At 41.3% G+C, this 15158-nt stretch overlaps 1 protein-coding gene across 2 annotated transcripts in view; it reads left to right on the forward strand.

The window, feature by feature from the left end:
• Positions 1 to 726: 726 nt before the first annotated feature.
• PRR5 (proline rich 5) overlaps positions 727 to 15158 on the forward strand; it is a 130420-nt gene continuing 115988 nt past the window's right edge. For both annotated transcript variants that reach the window (XM_064421517.1, XM_064421519.1), the window contains exon 1: positions 727 to 860. The gene's annotated coding sequence lies outside the window, so the exon portion shown is untranslated. The remainder of the gene's footprint in view (positions 861 to 15158) is intronic.

Genomic DNA, 15158 nt, shown 5'->3' on the forward strand with positions numbered 1-15158 from the left:
TACAAGAAAGGTATGCACTGAAATCCCTCTTCTTACAATCTTTTTGGGGCTGTATATATTTTGAGGAAATCAAGACCAATTTTTGAACTTGTGACAAAACTATGTGAAACTTTCCCTCCTTGTTGATTAGGAAGCAAAACAGAAACCAGCAAAGCAAAATCCTAGAGAAGGGAGTGGGAGGTGTGCTCATGAGAATAAAAACATCTCTAATTTTGGCACAGACTTTGTTACAGTGCTAAGAACTCTTGCTCATGAATGTTGTATTTTTATTTTTTTGCTGGAATGAAGATAACAAGTTTGGTGTGAGGCAGCTACTAAAGTCAAAGGTCTAAGCCTCTGTTACAGCTAAAGTTTTACAGATTATGGAAATATTGGCCTTTTTTTTTACTTGATTACTTTCATCTTTTTTGTTATTTTCTTCAAAATTCATGTTGTTTTCTAGGCAGCTGAGTAGCACCTCTGTGAGAGCTGAAACTAAGCAAAGTATCTGCTTTTTGAAACTTAGTGTCCTGAAACGTGGTAGTTCTAGAAAACCACTCCTGGAAACAGCTTCATGGATACTAACCTAGTATCAGGCTCACCCTTGCCTGTAATTAAGGTGTAAGGGAACTTTTTATCTAGAAGTGAGGAAAATTAAGGTGGTGACAGGAATGTCACCTTTTTGCTGCCTCTCTGACTTTTCTTCAGCTTAATAGATTAGTAAATATTGGAAGAAGTCCAGGTCATAGGAAGGACAAGCTGGTTTTTCCTGCCAGTCCCATCAAAACACAGATATAAAATGGACTAACCAGGTGCTGTCTTGAGTCATGGCCTCCTTCAAAAGCTCACATGGTGGAGTTTCCATTAGCTGATTCTTCCAGGTAAGCAAAGTTCATCAGGCTTTGTCCAGAAATGCCTGTTCCCCATCTCCATGGTGGTTTGAGAGGTATTCTGGGTACTGTAGCTGTCCTAGTGTGCAGTCACCTCCTCTTAATGTGGACTTCTATTTCTGCCCCAAACCATCATCCTAAAGGATCTCTCTTCCCTGTCTTTCCAGACAACCATTCCCTTAGGGGATGGAAGTGTGATTTTAAAAATCCCTGCCATAAGGCAGCTAAATGTTTTGTAGTTTGAACAAGCTTTGCTTTCAGACTGTTGACATATCCACCAAGAGCTCAAAATAGCTCCAAATAAAAAAAATAGGGCTTCATCCACGTGTTGGTAATTCCCTCACTGGAGAAGAGAAAGAGAATAGAAGGATGTGTTTTTCAAGGCAATTGTTGTAAAATAATACCTGTTCCCTTGAATTCCCATATTTTATCTCTTGGAATCCATCATGTTTGCCTTTTTTGTAGTTTCTCAACAGAACAATTAGTAAAAGACTTAGAGTTCTTTTTGTTAAATATTAACAAACTTGTTTCCCTAAGTGGAATGCCAAGAGCCAACAGGAGGCTTAACCTATCCTCCCCAGCTAATATTTTTTGGCAGCAGTGAGAACTTAAGCAGCTACTCATTCCTCTCTCATTATTCATTTTCATCAGCTTTTATTGCAGCAGGCTGAGCCCTGGTGTATTCAGCCTCTTCAGCTTAATGCATGTGCTTTAGAATGAATTTCACTCTGCACTTCATCTGTTATGATGAGGGAAGAAATGTGTTGCTAATTGAAAAAGCTTGGTGTGGTGCAGCCAGGAGCGAGGCACTGCCAGATTCAGGCTCCTTCTGGCCATTCTGAGCTCTCTGCAGGACTGTGAAAACGCTCCAGCTGTGGCTGTGAGGCCCAGCTGTGCAGGACAGAGCGGGAGCTGGAGCTCTTCCCCTGCTGGAAAAGGCTGATTGTTCCTCGTAGCCCCTGCTGTGGCTGTGCCCAGTGCCCAGCAATGCCCCCCTGCCTGGGCTCAGCACCAGGGGGTGCAGCTCATGGCCAGCTCATCACCCCAGGTAATGACCCATGGCATGGTAAGCCCTGTCCTGCTTCACAGCCAGGAGTGCTGGGCTTGCTGGAAATGGTGGTAGCTCATCCCTTTGGAGACCAGCCTGCCCCTAGCAGCACTTGAAATGCCTGGCAGATCTCAGGAAGGCCCATTAAAGCTGCATCTTTAATTATTGACTGTGCACTCCCTCTGCTGTGGGGGTCAGCTTTCTGCTGAGCTGACTATTTATCCTTTCTGGGACCCTCTAAAGCAAGGGAGCCTTTAGCATTTGGACCATGTGGAATTTACTGTGTTATCTGAGGCCTTCATCTTCCAAGTTAAACTCTTTTTTCCCCCTTTATCCTGGATTTAACTCCTGTGAGTGAATCCAGAGTGAGTTCAAGAAAGCAGTTTGTTGTGATTGTTTTCTGGGCTTATGAAAAAGATGGTGTTCAGTAAAACACTGGAGTACCTTTTGGACAGTTCCTTCTGTCCAGATTTCTAATTGTATATTCAATGAATTGTTTCAGTCAGGTGGGACCCATAGCAGAGATGAGTTGCATCATTTTCTGTTAATTGGAAGGAAATAATTATAGAACTGTGTTACATTTCAAGCTGAATTCTTATCAACAACTTAAGGAATCTTCCTTCTGCAGGAAACTTTGTTGTTGGGTGATTCTCTTGATAGTAAATTAAAATTCTTCACTGAAAATAAATGCATAATCTGCAGTACTGAGACACCAATTTGAGTCTCTACTCAGATATCCCCAACAAAGATTTTGGTGTTCTGCAAAAGTGCCATAATCACAACTTATTTTTTCTTCTGTGCATGCATTCTTATAGGAAATGCTTGAATTTTTTTTTTTTGTAAGCCCTCCATGTGCTGAAAATAAACACTTCTTCATCAGGAGCACACGTTTCCTTTTGGGTACCCATCATATGCAGGGTAAAACTGCCAGGAGATGCTGGTTTGGAGTAGTCTGGTAGGACGCCTTTGAGCACGTGAGTTGATTCCTGCCTCTTGAGTTGTAGAGTTTGGGCAGATGATACAGAGTGTGCTGCACTGACAGGAAAAAAAAAATATTATATATATTTTAGCCACAGCTCTGCCTGCTTGATGTCTCCCTCTGTGGAGTGATATTTCTTCAGTCTGTGAGGGCCCTTGAAGGACTCTGATCCTACAGATCAGTCATGTGTTGACTGATTTTAAAGGCCTGAGCTTTGTACTGAAAGCCACAAGGAGCATGGAAATGCCTGGGAATTATGTCCTTTAGTGTATTATCGTTTGGTCACTGCAGGGTTTGGCCTGTTACAAAAACATATACATAAAAATCATTTTATCTGAGTATCCAAAAGCCATCTTAGCTGAGTATGAGACTTGCATGTAGGAGGAGGTCACTGGAAGGTGACTCCCTGATGCTGCAGAGTGCAGAAAGCACTGTGGTTTGATTTCTATCAATAATGAAATCCCCTTTGAGGTAATATTGGATTAGGTCAGCTTTCAGTGCTCTTGAAGCTCCCACTCCATAAGCATTTCCAGTAATTGTTCCATGCAGAGGCAGACACAGGAGATTTTTTTCCTTGTTCACACATGTCACCTTGCATTGAAAATGGAACAAAAAGTAAATGAGAGCTCTTACCCTTTTCAGAGGTCTCCGGAGACTCCCTAAATAATAGATAGGCACACAGTTATATAAATATAAACAAAATAGCCTGAAGTTTATAGCTCAGATGCTGGTTACTATGTTGAATAATTATTTCCAAATCATTTAGAGGAAAAAAAAAAGCAAAAATTTTACATGTGAAAAATAGCCTCTTTTTTTTTTCTCCTAAAATGTACTAATAACTAAAGAAACTATGTTAAAAGATATGGGAATTTTCCCTGGTTTCCAGCTTATTGTGCACTTCAACCTTTGTATTCAAGTCCATATTTCTGCAAAGCTTCCAATTCTAGATTGTCCCATGTGGTGTCCTTAGACTAAGAAAAATTAAACAAACACACAAACAAAAAAAAAAAATTATACTCCAAATGTAGTCAAAAAAAGGAAAACCACCAAGCCCAGGACAGAGGTTCAGCTCTTCTGAAATCTGTGATTGTCTATGTGCTGCCATTCAGTAGTGGTGGCTAAAGAAGTAGGCAAAGATCAGAAAGGAGATGAATGCCAAAAAGACACAATATTTCTGGTAAAGGTAAAGGGATGGAAGCATAGGTTTAGATGCTTGGAACCCAAAGTTGTTATTTGATGTTAGGTCTTAATTATTTTGCTTCTCTTTCCCTCAGTTCTTGTTGTGCAGGGGTGAAACTTGCTCTGTTCACAAGTTGCTTAAAATCTTCTCTGCACTACACTGAACTTTCCTCTGGCCCTAAACCTAAAAAATTACCAGAGAGGCAAAAACCACTTCAGGTTTATCAATATTTGTATGCAGCATTTTACATCTTCCGAGTACTAATTGCTCTATTAACTCATAATTAAATGAAGTAGTGGAAACTGCTCCTTATCCCAGAGTTTTGAAGTCTTTCTTCCCATGGTGATTTCTCTGTTAGGTGAATGGAGATTACTTTTGGCTCAGATGTTGTGAGAATTAATTAACTCATGCTTGGGAATTAAAGTGGAAAAAAAAAACAAAACAGAAATTTTATTAAGGTTATCTGTTTTGAACAATGAAAACAAGCAAATGCATTACCATTTTTATCTGAGTGAATTTATGCTTTTGTGTTAAAATCCTCCACCATTGTTAGGAAGTACAGTAGGAACATTGTGTTCAGGGAACACCTGGATTGCAGGAAAGGGAAAAGCTGTGCATTTATAAAGAGAAAAGGTTTTCTCCTCTCAGCCACACCCTTCATTTTATAAAGCAGATTCTCTGCTCTCTTTCACTGTTCTGACTCAATGTCCAATAGAGTGTTCAATAGAATTGCCTGGATTTTAACTAGTTGACTGTTCTCAAACCTGAGGGAATTCATCTTATGAAAATTTGAAATAATTTTAAAGCACGGTCAGATTATGATACTTAGTCCAAGTGTCATAATTCTGTAATCTACCAATTCTTTTTTCCCCACAAGTATAGGCCTTGAGCAGTGTATGCTGTTTGTTGGTTGCCTTTGTAAGGTGAACATCTCACTGCATTTCAAACTTCTGCCTCACAAAGGCATCACAGGGTGAAATCCAGTCAGGATCTGTGTCACGTCTTTGTCTCATGGAAGTGATCCATGAGCTGCTGCATTTGTCAGGTGCATTGGATGAGCCAAGTGCAAATGAAAAAAGGATTTTTCAGCACTGGCAAGCTTCACCATTCACTGGCTGTAACTGGGAATTGGATATCCTCAATTTATTACTCTTGATGGATCTGATGTATGTGAGTGCTTCCACTCATCAAATAATTTTATTAGATTTTATTGATGGAATGGGATGATCTTTCCCCCCTGCTTTTCAACTGCAATTCTTCTTTTCTGATAGTGTTTGCAAGGAAGAAATACTTCTTTCTTCTCTGTTGTGCTTTAAAATGACAATTTATTTCTAAGGCATTATTCTAATCTCAAATGCTGTTTTCTTCAAGTTGGTCTTAACCTTTTTTTCTGTGTTGGGCACAATATTCTCTTTTCATAACAGTACTTATGTTTTCAGTGATGAAATCTCAACAAATAATCTTCCTCTTTAAAAACTGAAAGATTTTCTGGCTTTCATAAACCCTGGTTTATGAAACTGTCAAGTGTCTTTGGGTTTTATCCTAAATTGAACATAGTTACATTTTGAATCTTTTTTCTATCTTCGTACACTCATACTCAATCAGGTGTCAATAAAATAGAAATTGATTTCCAAAATAACTTTCAACTTCAGTGAAAAACAAGGAGTTTTCTCCTTTGAAGGGGGGGGGGCTTTAACAAGGGCCTGTAACTGCCTTGGTGATACTGATGCCTTAAAGAACCTAGAAACTTTGGAGACAATGTCAGTATAGGCATTATAAAGGCTGGTCTTTATTGGAGGCTTCCAGGGGCAGATATGGAAAATATCCACAGAACACCCACACCCGCCCCACAGACTGAATACAGTTTTATAAGTTCAGAAAATTAGCATAATTGACAAAAATCACCAATTAGAGACATAAGTGGTGAGACAATTTCCCCCAGTTCAACCCTCTCTGAACCCTGCCTCCCCTCCCCTTAGATGGGAGCTAAACTTTGTTTATAAAAGTACATCCCAAAGAGCTGGTCTCAGGCTTGGTTCCTAGGGAGAACCAAGATAGGATGGGGGCCTTGGAATGTCATTTGTCCTTCTGCCCATCAGGGCAGGGAAATGTACTGGGGAAATGAGCTAGAATACAATAATAGGCTGCAGAACTACAAATGGATGTGTAAAGAATACAGAGAATACATACAAAAGGAAAAAGGCAAAAATCAATTTGGCACTATCCCCTTCCCCCCTTTTTTAGAGACTAACAAGACTCTACCTTGTCTAGTCTCTACTCCATATTTAAGCAGACCCCTATATCATACAGCCAGCTATTATTTAAAGAATAACTACAGATCTAAGTAGTATGATAAGTTTCTTTTATCCAGGCCCAGTTCCGTAACCATGAGGTAAGAATGTCAAATATATATTAAAAGTTCAGCGGCCTTTTTGAAAGCTACCTGATGTAGAATTTGAGTTTGCTTTTGAATTTCAACCAAATCCTTAATAATTATTTCACTCTGATTTACATAAAACAACAACCAGTTTTAATGATTTTCCAGCTAGTAGGAAATATAGAGTCATTTTCTGTTTTGTAAAACTATACCAGACAAATCATGGACTTTTTCTTGTAAGGCCGAAATTGCATCTGAAATTTGCTTTTCAATGTGTTCAATAGTCCTTAGTGTGATCAAATATTATGTTTGGATTTACATCCCCATGGGCACAGGTCCAGTCTTCATGTAGGGGCAAAACTTACCAGACCAAATTTTCACATATTCAGTATCACCCTGGCAATTTCTTTTTATGAAGAGCTTTTGGGTACATTTTGGACTAAAGCCACAGGCAAATTTTGAGACCAAATCTGCACCATGGTTGCCAACTGTGCATATAACATGCACAGGAGAACCATTTAAATAATCCTGATTTGTATCAGTCTCTGTTTTCCAGCTGTTTCAGGAGAGAGGTCTCTTAACTTTGGAGCAATGAATTCAGGGTCCCCTGCCAGCACCCCCAGCTTGAGTGAGAGCCAGGACTTGGAAAGGTCCCCTCCACTGGGCTTGCCAGGGTGACTGTCCCACCATTTCACACAGACACAGTCTCCAGACTGGAGCAGGGCAGATGCGTCCAGTCCTGTTGGGCTGGGTAACATGATGAATCTCTGGACCTTCTGCAAAGTGGAACTTAAAACTAACTCTAACCCCAAATAATAAAAACATTTGGCACAAATGCAAGCATTTTTTATTTTAATTTTATGTCTCATGGACTTACAAGGACTTCTAAACTTTTTTGTTTTACACATACCAGACACTTTGCTTCAACCTGTGTTAATGCTGTTTCCATCTGGCTGTTTCTGAAAGCTCCAGAGAAAAGCAAGCAAACAAAGACACCAAGGAAATGAAAGGTGCCTTGCTGTGATGTTTTTCTAGAGCGGTACATTGCTCTGATAATGAACTGTGAAATGTAGCATGTGGATGATGATGAATGTAAAAACTTGCATGTCTTTATGTGAATGTTGTCTCCCTGAGATGGATTATTAGTAGGAGCTCTGTAGTGTAAAAATACTGAAAAGAGAAGGGAAGTGGAAAGAAGATATTGCTAGCGGGTTTTGCAGTGAACCACATCCCCTTTTGGCTGCTTTTCCTTCTCAGACCCGGGTTTGGTAACATGGCCCTTACCATTAGGATAGTAATAAACAAACTGCTCTGTTCCTAAAGTTAAATCTTCTTTCCAGCACTGGGAGGGACAATCTGTTTGTATTTCCATCTGATTTATTCCCAGACATGGGCCCAGGAGGCTGCACTGGCTGGGAGATCAATCAGGCTCACTGGTGATGCCACAGCTGCATTACCTGCCCTCAACCCACATCCTGCATCCACTAGTCTGTGCCTGTGCCAGGAGATAAGTGACTGTGGTTTGTTACATTTTGCTGCTTACGGCTAGAAGTGGAAGTGCAAACTAAAACCCTGAGAATTCCCTTCCATTTCTTGTAGGCACAGCCACTTGAAAGGAACTTGGGGAAGTATTGTGCTTGGCCAGAACAGAAGTAGGCCAGGCAAAGGTTTTTTCAAAATTATGAATTTTGTGTTTACCTCACGGAGGTATTTAAGAGAAGTCAGTTGTTTCACAGGGCACCACTATTTGCTGAAGTTGCAGTCATCCTGTATATCTGCCTAGCCAGAGGCCCAGGGAATATCACTGGGTTATCCCAAGTCCCTGGTGCTGTACCTTGGGAGTAGACTATGTCATCTGAAGGCAAGCAGCCCAGGAGCACTGCTTGAAACCTCCTGTTGGCTTCTCCCTGTAGCTGGAGGGTGCTGGCTGTCACCTCCCCGAGCTTCCACCTGCACATCTGGGACCTCCTGCTCTGCAGCTGCTCTGGCTGCCAGGAGGGGCAGTGCTCAGGGAAGTGTGCTTGGATCAGCAGTGCTACCAGAACTTCAGTGAGAGGTGGCAAGGAGCCCAGTGTTTGCGTAAAACAAGCTGATTTGGGATCAGTCTGTGGTTTACAGGACTGCTGGCATGCAAAGCTTTGGCAGGACAGACAGGAAGGTTTCTCCGGGCTGTTTAGGGATCGGGCAGAGTTGCCATTTTTGCTCTCTCACACAATATTCCCAAGGGAGCCATGTAATGTCAGTGTTAGCTGTTAAATTCTCATATTTTATTTGCATTCCTTCTTCTCTTGCCCAGTTTATTGAAAAAATGTGATGGTAATGTGGTAGTTCGATGTCTTCAGGTGATTTTAAAGTAGATAAGCAAACCATTATGCCCCTGAGATTGCATAATTCCATGAATTTGTTTTACCTCCAGTACCCAGCATGTAATATTTATTGTCTCATTGCTGATGTGGGTAAGCTTTACAGGCTGGATAGCATGTCCAAATGACAGGAGCACATGGGTGAACATCTCAAATCATTGGTTTTTTGGCATGCTCAGGGGCAAAGGTATTTGTGTGGAGTGTGTTAAACATCCTAAAGTGTGGTATTGTTCTGAGTCTTGTGATTAGGGCTTCAATCTAATTCACTCTCCAATGTAGCAAATGTTTGCTGTTCAGCCAACACTATTCAAGGACTAAGGGAATCTTTCTTTGCCCGGCAATAACGTATTTTCTATGATTATGTCAGTAGAATTTGTTCATTTTTCAAGTACTGTGCAGTGCTTCTTTGAAGAATGTCCCTTTTTCAGGTGGTTTCATGGTGACTGTACTCCAAAATGTCTAGATGTCTCTTAATAGCAAAAATTGCTTTGTTATTGAATGTATTATTTATTAACAATATCTTGTCTTTTTCTAGTTGCATTTTACAAAATGTGCCACAAGCATCTTCTGTGATTTTTTATAAGGAAAGTCTTATTTATAATGTTTGTGCAAGTGGATGGAAACAATGATTTTATAGTAGCCCATACCTTTTTTCATGGCTGCGGAGTCTTAATGAGCATGATCAGAAGAGACAGGCTCATTGTTTCATTTAATTTTGATGAAGTTTTTCGGAGTTAACTATTATGTTATTCATTATTTGAAATTCATTATCTTAACAAATAAATATCGCCATTTTAAGAAATGAAGAGTATTTGCGGGGCTTTTTTCCTCTCTTTTCCTCAGTCTCTAACCCCGTGTGTCCAATCAATCAAGGCAATTTCCTGTTCCTCTTTACGTTTTAAACCTCCCCACCTCAGCCTCCTTTGGAAACAATGAGTATAAAGGGGCAGATGGTCCTGGCTGCTGCAGGGACAGCTGGAGCAGGATTCCTCAGCCTGGTAGGTACCCAAGAGCAAGCATCTCTGCTTTCATTTTATTGGAAGGATTATCCATAGCAAAGGTGGTCTCTTCTGAGGCAAGAGGGGAAGACAGACAGCTTTCCTTTAGCTGTGATGGTTCTTTTTCAAAAAGCTGTGTTTCAAGATGAGTTAGAGTCCATCTAAATTCCATTTTACTCAGGTGTGGGCAGATATAAATTGCTGAAGCCAGTCAAGGATAATATCCCAGTGATTATGTTTATGCTAGAAATCCTCAGATTATGCCTTAGCTTTCCTTGGCTCTGTCACACATTAATTTCCTTTCTCTAAATGCATGTTCCTACACAGTAATTAGATGAGAGTTCCTCATTGTTCTTGCTTAATATTTCTTCTTTTTCTTTAATATACTATCTCTATCAAGGTGACTCTCTAGATTACTTCCTGTTGCAAGGAGGGTCAGATGTCAGTGAGGGCTCAGAAAATGAGAACTCCCTACCTCTGACAACTCCTGCCAGGGGAGCTCTCCCTGGGTGGAACCTTCTGTGCAGGATCCATTTGTGGGTGCTTCCTTGTGGAGGCAAAATTGCCTTGGAATGTGGGAAACCCGGTCAAAAATCTAAGTCCTTGAAGGTACATTGCACTTGGAGGTGGTGAACTGCTACTTGAGTGTGATGTCTTGCAGTTTTTCCTTCTGGAAAGGAATCCCTCCTTACACCACTGATCCCAGGTACTTTTGTTTAGCCGTGTGCCTCTTCTTCCTAACCCTTTAACCTTGGTACATTGATATTCATTACTTGTAGGAAAATATTCTGTGGAAAGGCAAAATGTAGTCACTCTCAGGGCCTTAGAATTCCTTCTGCTTGAATGTCATAGGGAAGGACAAGAGAAGCACATCCAATGCAGAAAATTCTCTTGGTATCTCATTTTAAATGCTCTTCCACCCAGATTTCCAGCACACAGTGACATAGCCTGCTTGAACAGTCTGGTGTGGCTGTTACTTTTTGGCTTCTAAGTATCTGATGTGCTTTTCCAGTTCATCCTTTCATGGCATTTTAGCAGAAGTGCTGCACATCTTCTATTGTTTGATCTGGGTGTCTGGTAGAAAATTTTCTCCTAAATGCAAAGGTCAGCTGGCAGAGAGAGCTGCAGTGGTGTTGATGAAGATGAGCTAATGGAGATATCCCCATCTGGTGCAATTTGGCCTGACTCTGAGAGGTTTTGTGGAGTTGATGCATCAGGCACACCAGGATCTATTAGCTGGCTGTGGCATTTTGCTTGAGCCTGTTCAGCAACAATGAGATTTCAGGCTCCATCAGGCAGCATGTGCTGTCTTCCCAGTGAGCACAGAAATCGTATGTAGCATGAGTAACAACTTCAAGAAGAAGGTTTTCCAGAGAAGACATGTGAGATTTGGGACATAAACCTTAATTTGTGATTTTCTGCTGCAGATTTCCTCCTTACCCCCTCAAATTGATCGACCGCTTCATGTCAAGTTGCTGCTGCTTGTCTGCAAGGACCAATTCTTTGCAGTCTCTCCAATATTAAGGTAAAATATTAACATACTCCAAAAATTTTGTCAGAGAGAACTGGAGACTCCAAAGAAACAAGCTGCTCTGCCCAGAAGTTCCTCCAGTTGGTCCCAGGTCACTGTGACATTTTGTGTTGCCATATCTGCTTAGAGAATGTTTCAAGTGTGCCGCAGCCATGAGGTACTGCATATGTCCATCTGCTACTTCATAAAATATCCTCCTGTATTGTCTAGTCAGGTGGGTAATTACACTTCCCAACATGTAGTGTGGCTTTTCCTCAGTCTGTCAATGCAAAGGCCTCAATCAAACAATGCATCTCCTCCAGACAGGACTCCCCATTTATTACTGCTTTTGCTGAAAGCCATCCAGCAGCTGTGGTTATTATCCCTGTTCCTCTTCCGTGCAGTCTTTTCTGGTCCTTCCTCTTTCTTTTTGAGATAAAAGGCTTAGAATTTCATGGAATCTCAATTACAAGGTTTCTTTTCACTGTTTTCAGTGGTTGTCAGATCAGGCCTTACTCCTCTCCAGCTTTTAGCCTCTTCTCTGAGAACCTCAAGATCTGCAAATCTGGTGGGCTAAGGAGCTGAAATGGAAATTTAAAAGGAGAACATTTTTGTGTTTTCTTTAATTGTTCTATTGTTCTATTTAATTTCTGTATACATATATGTGTGTGTGTGTATATACATACACATATATATCCTGGGGTTTGGTGAGAAGGCTTCAGATATCTGAAGCCAGGCTTCTTACTAAAGAGGGATTTCAATGCAACCCCTTTGGACATCTGGATATTTTTAAGAAAGAATGTTAGGACTCAACTACTTTCCATGAAAAGGTCTGCATGGGCCCCTTTTGTAAAGAATAAAAAGAACTCATTTAATTACCTCAAAAGGTAATGGGAGGTGGAATCATTTCCTCTGGTCCACTCTGCTACAGACTCCTTTTATTTTGTAGGCATTTAACAGGGGTAAGATTGTAATGTGGTTTAGACCCTGTCCGCGTCTCAAAAATTTTGATCTAGTTTTCAAAAAGATCATTGTAGTATTTTCAATATTTAGGTTTTGGTTCATCCCCTTTGTGTTTTTCCTATATTATGTACCCATAACTGAGAAAAAAACAGGGTTTTTTAACCAGTACCAGCAATGCATAGATCCTACAGAATGGATAAAAAAACCAAGTACCTGTATGTACTGCCAAAGAAAAAGTTAATACCATTAGAAGAAAAAAAATATATTCCAGGTAATTTTCAGGCAGGATTTATGCGTCAATTTCTTGGAGCTTTGTATTCACTCTTTAGGATTACAAGTCATGATACTTACAGATCTACCAGTTGAAATTAATCTGTACCCATCTTATTCTGCAAAAATATTTCATAAGAAATAGAGTACTTTACCAAAAAGGAAATGGTTGTTTTGGTTTTTTTTTTACTGTGTTATGCAGGCTTACTACCAAAAAACATTATGGATGATGAGGAAAAGCTATTCAGAATCCCTGTTATAAAAATTATCTGCCGTGACACTAAAAATAAAATACAACTGTGTATGCTGAATTACCATCAGGCTCTGTGTGGTGTTTAAATTTAAAAAGTATTCTAAAATAAAACTAAGTACTTGAAAATCAGGCGAGTGTGAGATTTTCCAGTAAGGAGACAACTGAAAATATGCATGTGAGAGAGAAGACAAAGTTCAAAATAGTTCAGTTGCATTCTCTTGTAACAACCCTGTCCAATAATGGAGCATTTTTGTCTTGACTTAATATGTTTTTCAGAGTCCCTTTTAGAAAAGTCTCTTAGAAGATGTTTCGCTCAAGTTATGAAAATGAAGATTTCATTTGAAGGCTTCAGCAGTTCAGAAAAGCAATTAAACAAACTTTATAACTCATCCATGTAGATCAGGTGCTTTGCCCTCCTCACACTGCCCATCTCCAAGTCCACCACTTTGGGACCCCAGCTGGCTGCTAGCAAATGCAAAGTGAGAGAAACCAGCTTTGGTGGCACACCAGACATGTCTGGGGATGGGGAAAGTGTGACAAAAACATGACAACAAAAGGAAATTGCGAGTGACAGCACCGTGGCCTTAGGTCCATTAGAGGACACTTGGGGCTTAGATTGCATGTGGCCTGTCAGTTGTGGTTTGGCTCTTGGAGTTATCAGCTGTTGGGATGGATAATTGTTAGAGTTATCAGGTGTCCTCAGAGCTCATGTCTAACAGGAAAATGGCAAGGGCAGTGGTGTTTATGAGGGACAGTGCCTGTGGCAAGAGGGAGGGCAGCAAACTGGATGTCAAGTCAATAATGCAGACTTGCCATGGCCAGTGACCCTGTGGTGAGGCCAGGAGGCTGAGACAGGGAATTTTCCCGTTGAATCAGTGTCGGGAATGCTACATCTGTGTAGGCACAGAGTGAGTGGTGCTTGGGGTGGGGCTGTGGCTCATCCCTGAGTGGCTCCAGCTGTGCAGCACAGGTGAGCAGCATTGCAGGGAACGAGCCATGGAGTGCCCAGGGGCACTGACCAGCCACAGAGGGCACACAGGTGCAGGGCAGCAACAGCAGGGCGTGAAAGGCTGGGTTGGGGGACAATACAGAGCTGGTGCCTGAAGCCTTCTTGGGTGTCAGCGATACCTCTGCTGTCAGTATCTGATGTTGGGGTTGGGGCAAATGGCCTCCAAAGGTCCTTCCAACTGAAATGATGATTCTTCAAACTGTGAGTACTTCCCTTGGTCCCATTGCCCTGCCAGCTTGGCAACAAGCTATGTGGTGAGACTGCTGCTGTTTATTCACTGGGGCTCTCCAATAGGCCAAGGACCTCCTGGGTTCCTTGGGCTCCTCCTCCTGTTGGCTTTTCCAAGTACAAATGTGCTGACTGACATGGAGGACAACCAGGCAGCGTTGAGGGTGTGTGTGTCCTCAGCTGGTGGGACAGTGGGAGGGTGGCTGAAAATGGGAAGCTGGAGCATCTCCCTTCATGTTTCTGTGGGACTGGGTCATGGTGGGTCAGGGCTGGTGTCCCTTTGCCTTCCAGATCCCTTCCTGCTCCCACTCACTCTGGCCAAGCCCTCTCAGAACTATTACCTTTCCGAATTTTTTGAGTACTTCACATTTCTTCTTCTGTTCTTCCATTTTGCCTTCTACCTTTTTCTCCTTTTCTAGTCCCCAGACTTCTACTTCCCTTTAGGGTCCTGCTGTTTGTGGTGTTCCCTGCCCACTCCGCCACTCTGAGAGATCCTGTAAGCCCTAAACTTGTTCCCACTCAGATCCTTAGAGGCATTGCTAAAGCCGCTGCTCTACATTAAAGACCTTTGATAGACTGAGGCAGATGCTGTAGGAAAAAATTCCACAAAAGTAGCCTGGAGGAAGCAAATGCTTTTTCATCTGTGCATATTTTGATGGTCTGAATTCTAGAAAGCTCATGACAACCATACTGAATATAAAAGAAGTATAAATAACTATTTGTTCAGTGTAAAAAGAGATTCCTGTCTGGCAAAAAAAAAAAAATGTTTAAAAGAGGAAAAGGAGTACAGAAAACCAATACTACTGAAAAGGTGCCTTTGAGGATGATGCCAACATCATCCTTCTGACAAATACTGGTATCCATCCATAACTCAGATGGGTATTACCTACTTCCTGCAATTCTGAGTTCATAGATCCCCATGGCTTAATTCTGCAAACCCTGCTGGCACCAGGCAGGGCTCAGAACAGATGTACCTAGAAAAGGAAACAAATATTATGCAAGCTCTTCCACAAATATCTGGCACAGGCTGGCCATGTTGAGGGTTTACTGATAGCAACACAAACCTGTGCAACAGGCTGGGATTACTGATCTAAAATGTCTGTGCAGAAAA

The sequence above is a fragment of the Passer domesticus genome, chromosome 5, assembly GCF_036417665.1.
Source record: "Passer domesticus isolate bPasDom1 chromosome 5, bPasDom1.hap1, whole genome shotgun sequence".
Lineage (NCBI taxonomy): Eukaryota > Metazoa > Chordata > Aves > Passeriformes > Passeridae > Passer > Passer domesticus.